The sequence below is a fragment of the Hippocampus zosterae genome, chromosome 5 (assembly GCF_025434085.1).
Source record: "Hippocampus zosterae strain Florida chromosome 5, ASM2543408v3, whole genome shotgun sequence".
NCBI lineage: Eukaryota > Metazoa > Chordata > Actinopteri > Syngnathiformes > Syngnathidae > Hippocampus > Hippocampus zosterae.
In genome coordinates this window covers 3,502,290-3,514,605 of record NC_067455.1, presented here as the reverse complement: position 1 = coordinate 3,514,605, position 12,316 = coordinate 3,502,290, and the positions used below count along the sequence as shown (strand labels likewise).

The 12,316-nt window shown below is 47.6% G+C and overlaps 1 long non-coding RNA gene across 1 annotated transcript in view; it reads left to right on the top strand.

Moving 5' to 3' along the window:
* The first annotated feature begins 8,674 nt into the window (after positions 1-8,674).
* Positions 8,675-12,316, top strand: part of LOC127600709 (uncharacterized) — a 131,071-nt gene continuing 127,429 nt past the window's right edge. The window contains exon 1 of the long non-coding RNA XR_007962413.1: positions 8,675-8,686. This is a non-coding gene — a long non-coding RNA (uncharacterized LOC127600709). The remainder of the gene's footprint in view (positions 8,687-12,316) is intronic.

Here is a 12,316-nt window from a genome sequence, read left to right as displayed (position 1 = left end):
AACAAACGTTTGATTTTTATCCCGCACTTTTTCGCAGTTGGCGGCACGCCGGTCGCCCGGTTAGCACGTCGGCCTCACAGTGTCGGAGGTCGCGAGTTTGAATCCGTGTAAACCCTGCGATAAATGACGGGCGACTGTGCATCTTGCGATTTGGATCGGCATTTTAAGAGCTCTGAGGCCTGTTGTGGGGACAAAGAAAACAAAAAAGTTGTTTGTAGAACATAGTTTTGTAAATCAATTTTGGGATTGGAGGTGAGCACCGCTTTTGAGTAGAAGACAAAAATAGGTCGTGAATCTCGATGACAAAACGTCATGTAAATAGGCCTCAGGATTTTTCCGAACTCTTTCCGTATGCGCCAGACCCATCAAAAGTCGATTGAGGGAACAATCGCAAGCCGGCGCAGTCGCTTTGTGGACTTTTGCCTCTCCGTGGGCTTCTTCTGCCACATCCTCTTCCGCTTCACTCATCTTTTCCTTCCTTCCGTCGGCCCGGTCGCGGACCCCTCCATCCTCATCTCTCGCCGCCTTCCCCTTATTCTCTCTCTCTCTCTCTCTCTCTCCGTCTGTCCCTTCCAATCTGGCTCGCCCCACTCGGCATCTGCCAGGACAGTATTATATATTCCAGTCTCATGCTTTACATGATTTGGGCAATAGATGAAGCCATATCCCGCTCTGGCCGCCTGCCCCCCCCCCCCCCCCCTCCCCTCTCTCTCCCTCGCCTTGTTGTTTAATGTTTCAATTTGGAGGAAGCAAACATTCAATCAGACAGATTAACTGTTTAATGCATGTCATCAGTCAAACTGTCGACGAGGAAAGGCACCCCCCCCCCGCCGCCCCACCTCGCCCTGCCGCCCCACCACACACACACACACACACACAAATGCACACGTATGCACCCCCCCCCCCCCCAACTGCATCTACGTCCTTCTCACTCCCTTGCTCTCCGTCCCGTAATGTCTACTCTCATATCGTCGAGCCCCCCCCCGCCCCCCGCGCACACGCGGCGCCCGAATGTTATTTGAGTGAGACAACTCCACGCATGACAATCGCTGAGGTTTGCCGAAGACACACAGCGGACGATTGTTCTCACAATGGCGAGTTGAACATTTCTACAACATGAGCATCCCATAACAAACATGAGTAATGAGTCAATGTATACGCTTTTGTTTGTGACGCGTTCAAAAAAAAATTAAAAAAATAGGACATCGTCTTGAAAGCTCACCGGGATTCGATTTTTTAAATGATTTATTTGTTTGTTATTTATTTGCGAGCCTTATTCCAATTCATTCATTCATCTTCCGTACCGCTTGATCCTCACTAGGGTCGCGGGGGGTGCCGGAGCCTATCCCAGCTGTCTCCGGGCAGTAGGCAGGGGACACCCTGAATCGGTTGCCAGCCAATCACAGGGCACACAGAGACGAACAACCACTCACACTCACACCTAGCGACAATTTAGAGTGTTCAATCAGCCTGCCACGGCATATTTTTGAATGTGGGAGGAAACCGGAGCACCCGAGAAAACCCACGCAGGCCCGGGGGGAACACGCAAACTCCACACAGGGAGGGCGGAGCTGGAATCGAACCCGGTACCTCTGCACTGTGAAGCCGACGTGCTAACCACTGGGCCTACCGGGCCGCCCAGACTTATTCCAATAAGTCCAAATTTGTCCAGCGTGGGTGTTTATTATTTATTTTTTTTGCATTGACAGTTGTTCGCATTTTACACCCGTGTGACAGTCCAGACATTTATTTTATACCGCGCTTGTCGTCATTCTCGCATAATCCCATCCGAGCTGAATTTTGACTAAGAACCGGACTCACAAATCTGCCAATCTGCCAATCGCAGAGAAAAAGTATCGACTAACAACCCACAAGTCTTAGCAAGTCTTAGCTGAAGCCATCATAAAAGTATAGATGGCAACCCGACAGGAGTTGGAGACCTCGCGAGATCAAATTCTTGGGTCTGATGAGACAAAGATGAACTGTGCAGGAATATCGCACACCAACCGAGCACCAAAGTGAAACTGGGACACGAGTCAAGCGTGAAGCAAAGTGAATGTGAAAATGTGCAAATAATACAAAAGCTTCTGGACAACTAATTACCCTCGAGTGGCCCAGAGAGAGCCCAGACTCAAATCCCGGCGAACGTCTCTGGAAAAATCTGAGAATGGCGGACATGGTAAACAAACAAAAAAAATTCAATTAGAATTTTTTTCGTTTTTATAGATTTGACGAAAAAGACGACCCCCCCCCCACCCACCAACCCCGACACCCCTGCCATCTTTTGACGTGCTCTCTTTTGGGCAACACAATCTACGTGTGATGGTATGTAGTATTCTGCCCTTGGGTCACCGTTGACCTCTGGCTGACCTCTGGCTGACCTCTGGCTGACCTCCGACCTGCTGCGGTCAGACCCTTTTAAATGTACACTTTTCGAGGTAGCGCTGCGGTTCGGTTTCAGACTTTGCGCTTGATGAATTCTGGTTTGTGGGTGTGTGTGTGTGGGGAGGCTGGGGGGGGGGATTGGATCGTGCGGTTCTAGGCTATAAAAATACAGCAATTGCGCCGACAAAGTTGCTAATTGCTGTCAACACGGAGAGAAAGATCTTTGACTTCTCGCTCCTCAATGATAACATCTCCGGAGGATTTTTATTTTTATTTTTTTTCTCACATTCGTATGAGAGTGCGGCGTTGCAAAATGTACACAAGATTTCCCGTACCACTCAAGATTTTATAACGGTGAGCGTTTCAAGCACGCTACATTATTTCCGATGGGAAAACTGGTTTGCGCTGCCATCGTAGCTGCCATCTGGCTGTCGCACTTCCGGTGAAATTTTTTTTTTTTTTCCTTGATTGAAGAAAGAACTTGCGTTGAATAATCAAAGGCAGTTTCATCAAATCTACAGGTCAGGCTCCAGCAGAGTGAGACAACCTAGCTACACTTTGAACCCCCCCCCCCCCCCCCCCACACTCTCACACCTCTCCCCTCTTTATCTCCCTGTGCCATGGAGCGTCTCGTGTATCTCCCCCCCCCCCCACCTCCCCGCCCACCCGCTGCTCTCCGACCGCAGCGCAGAGGGTGGCCAAACCTGGTAAGTATTGACAGCCAGCTCCAGTGACACGGACAGAGCCAGTCGATGCCAGACACTTGAGGCCAAAGGTCAATGACAAAAAAAAAAAAAAGGTAGGCCCGCCCGGAAAGGCGGGTGATAGATGGAGGAGGGGGTTGGGGGTGGGGGTGGGGGTTGTCACGAGAGATGCGTGGTCAGATAGCAAAAACTTTGGGACACCTGGAGGTCAAAGCAGAAAAAGGGAAGCATCGCTTAACCAAAGCGAGTTGAAAATGAGAAAGTCGAATGTGTGACGACGCCGGAAATATTTCGGTTTTGAAGGCGACGACGGCGGCAAGAGAGCGTCCGGTGAGGTCTGAAGTTGCAAGTTTGAATCTAGGAATTCGGCTTCCTGTGTGGGTTTTACCCCCCCCCCCCCCCCCGCCCTCTTCCTCCCCAAACGATGAAATATCAAGAAATCTCGCAAGACTTTAGCTCAGTAAGCACGGAAAGCAAGGTGTCATGACAATTGATTTCCGCTCAGTGCGACAGTACCCAAACGGCGGGTTGATTCCCGGCGCCCCCGCAGAGGACGGCACATGGATGATGTCATAAAAAGGCCAAGTCGCCGGCTTCCAAAGTTGATTTGTGGCTTCGACTCTTGATGAGAAGCATCAAATCCCGTTCTACAAAGTGTAAAATTTCTTCTTCAATGGTTTAGATATTATTTATATGAACCGCCAAAATGGAAAGCACTTCTTTGGCTTTGCATTTGAGGCCGAGTATGATAAATTATGCCAAAAGTCAAACGGGCAAACGCTTCGATCTTGGAGCGACGTCACCTGATGGCACTTTTATTTCTTATTATTTTTTTTAATTGATCGCCTCGGTGCGACTGGCATGAACAGGATAACAACTGTCAGACGGCCGTGTGATTGTCCTTCTTTCCAGCTAATGGCGAAATAACTAAAAAAAAAAATTAATTTCCAAAGACGAAAATAAAGAACATTGGCGCCATAGTTAATTTGTGAACTTAAAATGTGGGTTTTTTTCATTTTGATTTCAATAACGAAAAAAATAAATAAAATAATCTTTGATTAGCTTTTACCATTAGCTTCCGTTCACTAACACAACGATTTCTGGGGCTCAAACCCACCCGGGAACTGTTTTTTTTTTTTTTTTCAATTGCCTTCCCTAAAGTGATGGTGAATCCCACAAACATTCGACGACAATTTTAGAACAAGAAGCAGAACGAACCGCAACCTAAAAAAAAAAATAAAATGCTCTGGCCACCCAGCGCAGCGGGACCTTTTTCATTCGTCCAATACGACGACCCTGCTAGCGGTTAGCGCATCTGCCGCCTCGTCTGAAATTCCGCCTTTCTATCTGCCGACTTCCTCTCGCGTTCCGACGCTCCTTCCGTTTGCCTTTTTAGTTTGACGGCAAACTTTCGAGCGGGTGCGTCAAAGTGATCAAATGGCATCTCCCAGAGAGTTTCTGACATTGAAATTAGCGGCAGTAGAAATTGGCAAAGACAACGAGGAAGTTCAAGATGACTTCGGAGGGAAAAGAGCGGTTGGCGGAGGGGTCGACATAAGCGGTCCTCGGGGAAATGGGACAAGTGAGAGCGATCGCGCACACACACACACACACCACACACACGCGTGTTGCGTATTGACAGAGAGAGTGTCAGCGTGTATTGAACAGTGGGAGGTAAGAGAGTCGGCCTCCATCTCCATCGGATATCAGTCCCTCCTCCTCTAATCATTTCCTTCCTTTCGGCCCTCCTTCTAATGCAATTATCCTTCTTTTTTCCTGCGCTCTCCCCCCTAACCCCCCCCCCTCACTTGTCCATCTTTGTTTCTGCATCTTCCATCCTTCCAACTACTTTTTTATTCTATGTGAACCCTTTTATTTTTTGCCTGGCCCTCCCGCCCTCTCTCTCTCTTTACCTTCCCGCTTGTGGCTAACAACGCGGCGTCTGCCTATGTCAGTTGCACTTAACATCGTTCGCCGCTAGCCGCCTCCTCTCTGTTCTTTTGATCTTTAATGATCAGCCTTGGTGTGTCACCCCCCCCCCCAAAAAAAAACAGACTCGATGAATGGGGGCAGGGGAGGGCTGTAATTCCTTCTATTAAAAGGTGCATCAACAAAATATTCATTCATCGTCCTAACCGCTTGATCCTCACTAGGGTCGCGGGGGGTGCTGGAGCCTATCCCTGCTGTCTTCGGGCAGTAGGCGGGGGACACCCTGAATGGGTTGCCAGCCAATCGCAGGGCACACAGAAACGAACAAGCATTCGCACTCACACTCACACCTAGGGACAATTTAGAGCGTCCAATCAGCCTGCCATGCATGTTTTTGGAATGTGGGAGAAAACCGGAGCACCCGGAGAAAACCCACGCAGGCCCGGGGAGAACGTGCAAACTCCACACAGGGAGGCCGGAGCTGGAATCGAACCCGGTACCTCTGCACTGTGAAGCCGACGTGCTAACCACTTGCCGTGAATAATTTCGTAAATGGGAGTGGAGGAAAGGGGATTTTGTTCGACAGGGAAACCGCACCTGACGTTAATAGTTTGTTCACAAGTTTCCTTCCGTGGCGGGAGGTTCACCTGCAGGGCCCGTTATGGCACCTGGGCTGCAGCCAACACAAAAGCGCTCGCAACAAGCTCATCAAGGTGTTGCGAAAGGTGGACGCGGGGAGATGAGAATGGGGAGTAGGAGTCCTCTTAAAATAAATTGAAAAAGTCCGATAGAAAGTACCAACAAAACACTGGGAATAAACTCACCGCTGGGGATGTGCGAGTACCAAAACCAGGTATTCGTATCAGGCTGATAAAAGGCCTTACTTTCATGCATCGAGTGTCGGCGGATGATGCCGATACCAACCGTAAAAACTTAAAGGAAAATAAAAATCAATACATTAGGTACGTCGTCCTCAGCAGTGTAATGTGGAAGTTTGGCACGTGCGAATCATTATCTGCTCTGCGTCGATGAGTACTCGCAGTGAATTTTGCCGTTAGTAGTGGTCTGAAGAAAAAAAATAAAAGTATCGAACATCCGTCTTCACCAGAATAGGAAACATAACATGATTTGATTGACTAAGCTAACAATAATAAAGGATAGCAACAATGAACCCAAAAAAGACTGAAAGAAAGCATGGAACTGAATACAGTCAAATTGACAAGACAATGAGGCCCATCTGACTGGAGAGCCGATTGGTGGACACAAAGATGAGCTCATTAAAAAAAAAAAAGGGGCTTCCATCATGTCAAGGCTCCTTTGAAAGGAAACGAAAGGAACCGCTTTGATTGGCCATGAGCGAAGTCAGCTCTGACCACTCCCACAACGACGCAGCCCTCCCACTTGCACACCTGTGAAATTACCAACATCAGATCTACACCACGCGTCATGCAGGGTTGCGAAAACAGAGCCCCAAGAGATATTGTTTTTTTATAAATCCAAGAAGAAAAAAAAGCAGAAATCCTCTTAACCTCATTAAATTGTCTCAAGTTGAAATCAGAGCAGGTGCGAGGAAAGATCTTTTGCAATTTGGGAGCTCGGAGAGACGCTTTTGACTCTCTGCCAGTTTTCCTCAACAGCCCACATCACGCGGCGTACGCGCAACACCTGTTCAATGCTTGCACGGTGTAAACAAGCGATTGAAATAGACTGGCACACACCCGTCCCGGTCCCCGCCCCACGTCAGGGAATCAACATTGGCTTTCTTTCGCCACGAGCTGGGGCGCAGCTTCCCGTTCGCCTGGAGCCAGCTCAGCCCACAGCGGAAACAGATGGTTGCCGGGAAAGTCCTCGAGCAACGTTGCGAGGATCTGTGGCGGCGGCCGTGAGACGGATATGCGCTCCCAATCAAACGAGAAAGGTTTTGGATTAAAGATCAGGTGGGGGGGTGGAAGAAAAAATAAAATAAAAAAAATAAAAAACACCACTGACACATTTTGAATGTCACGCAGCTAATTTAACAGCATATACTGTGTGTGTGTATTTTATATTATATACGCATGAAGAAATTGCATATAACAGTTGATCATGCATGTCAACTTAATCCATTGGGCTTTAAAAAAATATATATTGACGGCATTTATTCCCCCCCCCCCCCCCCCCCAGAAGTGCATTCGATTTATGCAAGGTATACTTATGTACACTCATTTCCTTTACTTTAAGCAATTTCATTTTTTTTAAAAATTTGATTATCAAGTGCTCTGGTATGTCCTATGCGCTTAGTTGTGCATAAAAAAAGAATTTGGTCAATGAGAAAAGAGGAACGTCCCCCCCCCCCCTCCCAAATACCGAAATCTAAAGTGTTGATATATTTATTTATTTATTTGCGGGCGTAAAAAAATAAACGCTTCCCCCGTTTTTTCCACGCATCCGCCATCTCACCCCCCCCCCTCCCCCCACCCCCACTGCCATCATTCCCGAAGCACCTCTCTCTCTCTTTCTTTTCGAGGAGCGGGGGACGAGGGGCGGGTGGGGGGGGGGAGTGGCAAGGAGGCGCGACTCGCAGGGCGGCACATAGCTGATCAATATTCGATTTAGTTGCTAATTTAGGGCCTTTCTATAGCTGTCATCCCGTGATGTATGAGTCCTAACCCGAGGTCGCCGCGGAAAAAGGAGGGAAAAAAAAACAACACACACACACACACACACACACACACACACACATGAGAGAGACAGCGAGAAAAATCAAACGGCAGTCAAGTTTTCACTTAACAATAGAGTGACTTGAATATTATTTATTGGGGGGCGGGGAGGCAAAATGGATGCCGGGGGTGAATTGCTCCTACCGCCGGTGGCCGTGATGAAGCGCCCGCGTGGGAACGCGCATAGGGCGAGATCGAGCGGCAGGCGCGCGCGCGCGCGCCACCTTCGCGACGAACAGCCACGCGCACGAGCATTTTGTGACGTTTGGTTGTGACGTCAGCGAATGCCTTGCCAATCGATCACTGTTCGAAAGGATGTTATCAATAATTTGAGAAGCCATAACGACTCGATTCTGTCTGGAGTTTTTAATAATGAAGGCGATGTGGCGTAATTAGTTCGAGATGGTTTGGGGGGGAGAGGAGATTTTAAGTGGTTGGAAATTTGCATAAAAGAAAAAAAATCTTTGCTGATGAATGGATACGTCCACGCGGAACGACTCATAAACAGACATCCATCACGGCGAAGCGGCTCGGGACCACATCATTCTTTGCCGCGGCGTTGGCGTTTTCATTCTCTAAAGAGCGCGCGCGCTACTCGTCGTAACGCGGCGTACTGGCCGCGGGGGGCGCTCATGGACAACGACAGAAATTGAGAGCGTCACAGCTTGCGAAAGGCAAACTCATTGCCTCGGGTGACTGTTTGAAGAAGCTAAAAGCGGTATTGTCTCATTCAGTCAACCGCTGCATGTTACAAAACGAGCCACTGCAGGTGGAAACGTGATTCATGTAGAGCACTGGTGTCAAACACAAGGCCCGGGGGCCAGACCCGGCCCACCACATGGTCTCATTTGGCCCGCAAACGCAAATTAAAGAAGTCAACTTTGCTAAAATCTCTACCAAAATTGTCATTTGTAATAAATAGTTATAGGGGAAGCATTTTCTTGTTACCAAACCCCTCATTACAGTAACGTAATCAAGAGGTGAATAAACATTTATTCTTGACTTCTTGATATGATTTCAGTCACAACGGCCATCCAAGTGAAACCAACTTAAAACTGCCCCCTGACAAAAAATGACTTTGACATCCCGATGTAGAGAAAGACTGTATCAAGTTGTACTGCATGCACGTATATTCGTGTCCGTGCAGATGCATGTGCCTTCAAGAGGCGGGGCTTGTAGGTGGCATGACGTCAGCAAATCTGCCTGCGAGCGTCTGGGTCATGAGCGGTGGAAACGGGTGGAAAAAAATGACTGTGGCGCTCCTTTCCCACATGCCGGGGCAACTACAAGAGCAACTACACCAGGGGTGTTCAAGCTGAAGCTCGCGGGCCACATGTGGCTCTTTGGCTGGTTCCATGCGGCTCCCGAGCTTTTCACATGACCAGCGTTGAAAACGTAAAGTGCAGCAGAATTTACGATGTCAGCCTATCATCAATCCCGTTGATTGACATACAGAGCAACCAGTCAGATGACAAACTTGCATTCTCCTAATTTGGATTTGCAAATTCACAATTTTTTTTTTTTTTTTAACTAATCCTGACATCTCACCCGTTTGCTGTTTTTGTGCTCATAGAAACACAAGTATCGCCTTGCCGCCATCTTGTGGGATCTTGATACAGAAGAACTAAGTTGTAGTGAGTTGAGGAGCTTCATATAGTGCCATATTTTGGCATCTAGAGCCAATTATATTACATATTCACTTAATACCGGTCACCTGCCTGAGTGAAAGCCTCTTTGCCCTTATATCCGTTTGTTGTTGTTTTTTTTGCCTAAACAATGTCGTACTCACCCAGACTGATGCTTGGTTGGTTGCTTTCGCATTTGTAGTCAGCTGTGAGTGCAGAAAAAAAAAGTTTCTGGTCCTTCCAGACTAGAGTCTGTGTTGTAGTTTTTGTAAAGAGTTTGAAAAAGCAGCTCCAGATCTCGGGAACAGTAGACCGGCAGATGAGCAGACTTGCTGTAAAGTCTGGTTTCCTTTGGTGGTGATTTGAGTTTCGCTTTGAGTCTTGTACTTTGGGACTTTGTTCATGTTTTTTTTTTAATTCCTCCCAAACACCTTTCCTTTGTTGTGTGTGGAAATACTTGAAGATGTCCGCACTTGGTGGCTTCCCTGCTCCTCCATTTGGCTAGCACGGCCACAAAAACTCTTGATTCTGACAGAATGAACCAACAAACGCTGATAGCAAGAGGGGTCGGGGGGGGGGGGGGGCAAATACGAGCAAACTAATGAGGCAACAAGGCACACCTTGGACAAGACACGAGTGAAGTGACTGGAGGAACTGATTGGTTGACCCTAAGGGACCGGGTGGAAATGAAAACAGAACATGTAAGACAAGAGATGAAAAAAAATTTAAAAAACAATTTTGAGTGTTCAATCAGCCTGTCATGCATGTTTTTGGAATGTGGGAGGAAACCAGAGTACCCGAAGAAAACCAACGCAGGCCCGCGGAGAACATCCAAACTCCACACAGGGAGGCCGGAGCTGGAATTGACTTCTTGATACCTCTGGACTATGAGGCCACCCCTGAAAACAAATGTGAAAAAGTTAAAAACAAACACAGATCATGAAAATATTCCGACTTAGGCTGTAGTGTAGCCATTTGTGGGGGGGGGGGGGGGGGGGGGTCTCCGGACACTTTGAAGGAAAGTGCTTGAAGCAGTTGGGGACAATGTCGTTTCTTTTCACACGACGACAACAAAACGAGGATTTTGTGCAAGCGAATGTTGCAATTGATCGTCAAAGGCGGGCACTCTGCTGCCATGTAAGCCGCAGAACGAATAAAAGACATTTTAATTAGGATGATTAGTTAGGGAATCAATGAGCTGACACTGGCAGAGCTCACAGAGCAGCCCCCCCAAACCCCCCCCTCCCCGCTCGATCAAGTGAGCTGCTTTTTCAAGCCGCCTTTTGTTGTGGGTTGCCGCAACCCCCAGAAAAAAAAACAAAACAGGAAATGTTACAAGCAGCCAATATCATCGTGGTGATTTTTTTTCCTTCTCTCGGTTGTATTTTGTTCTCATGAGAAGAAACACTACGGCTTGAGGTTGAGTCCTCCGAAGGCCGCATGACATCATTTCCCGGCGCAAAATCGACCGCACGTGGTTTTAGAAAGACAATTGGCGGGCTAGGTCCTTGGATGCCTTCAAAGGCACCTTCTCATCTCGTCACCCTGAGTGACGTCGTGCGGCCGAAAATGCGGCTTTCGGAGGACTCGTCCTGTGAATTTGAACACTTCAACAAAGACTCGTAGTGGCCTTCAATGAATTCTTGAAAGTCAAAAAGCTGCAGTAATTGTGCTCGCCACTAGATGGCCAAGACTGCTTCTTCCTCAGAGAAGAAGGAGCAGGGAGACAACCCTCTAGAAACAACACAAACATTTTTTTTCCCCCCACAAGAACCGTTGACAGTTCATTTTAAGTGCATGAGGCGTTACTAAGCAAAACATATGATAGAATGATATTAAAAATGTTGACATTTTTTTCATGCGCACATAAAGGAGTTCTTGCACTAAATGTCGGTTTGCAGTTTTATGTTATTTGTGCACAAGGGGGGAAAAAATACAGTTTGTGTTTTGTTTTGGGTTGTTTTTGTTTGAGGAGTGGACTTCTTCTGTACATTGGTTCAATAAACAACAGACGTGCACATTTTTTTTGTCCTTTTTTTTTTGTCCCGTTTTGCAAAAGCCGGCCATTGTTTCTTTTCACAAAAACTTGATTTGTCCAATTTTGGGCGGTGTTTTGGTGAAACCAACCCATGTTCTACCGTTGATTACGACAGAAAAGAAAAGCTGATGAAAAAAAAAAAAAAAAGATAATTTACTCTTTGTTTTGGTTGCTTATACTGTCGCAGTACAAAACACGGTGTGTGGGGTAAAATCAGGGTCAGTATGAGGGGGCTCTGAAGTGTAAACAGATGGCCGTGTGTGAGTTAATACGACTTCAAACTACATTTGAAAAAATGTGAAATGACAATTTGAAATAATCTCTGTATTCTGAAAATTGGAAAAAAGTAAACTAATCTAATGGGAGGCGGCCCGGTAGTCCAGTGGGTAGCACGTCGGCTTCACAGTGCAGAGGTACCGGGTTCGATTCCAGCTGCGGCCTCCCTGTGTGGAGTTTGCATGTTCTCCCCGGGCCTGCGTGGGTTTTCTCCGGGTGCACCGGTTTCCTCCCACATTCCAAAAAATATGCGTGGCAGGCTGATTGAACACTCTAAATTGTCCCTAGGTGTGAGTGTGAGCGTGATGGTTGTTCGTCTCTGTGTGCCCTGTGATTGGTTGGCAACCGATTCAGGGTGTCCCCCGCCTACTGCCCGGAGACAGCTGGGATAGGCTCCAGCACCCCCTGCGACCCTGGTGAGGATCAAGCGGTTAGGAAGATGAATGAATGAACAATCTGTGGGAGATTTTGGAAGGGGCTGTGCGGCATGTTCTCTTGGACATTACCGCCCCCTATGGGTGACATGATTTAAACCAATGGCAGAGGGCACGACCTCATTTCCATCCAGTTCAATATCATCGTCCGAAATTTCCTTGAGTTTTGTGGCTGGGAATTTTGTCTTCCTGAAAAGCGGATGTTGTCTTTTTCAGCGAGGGTGGA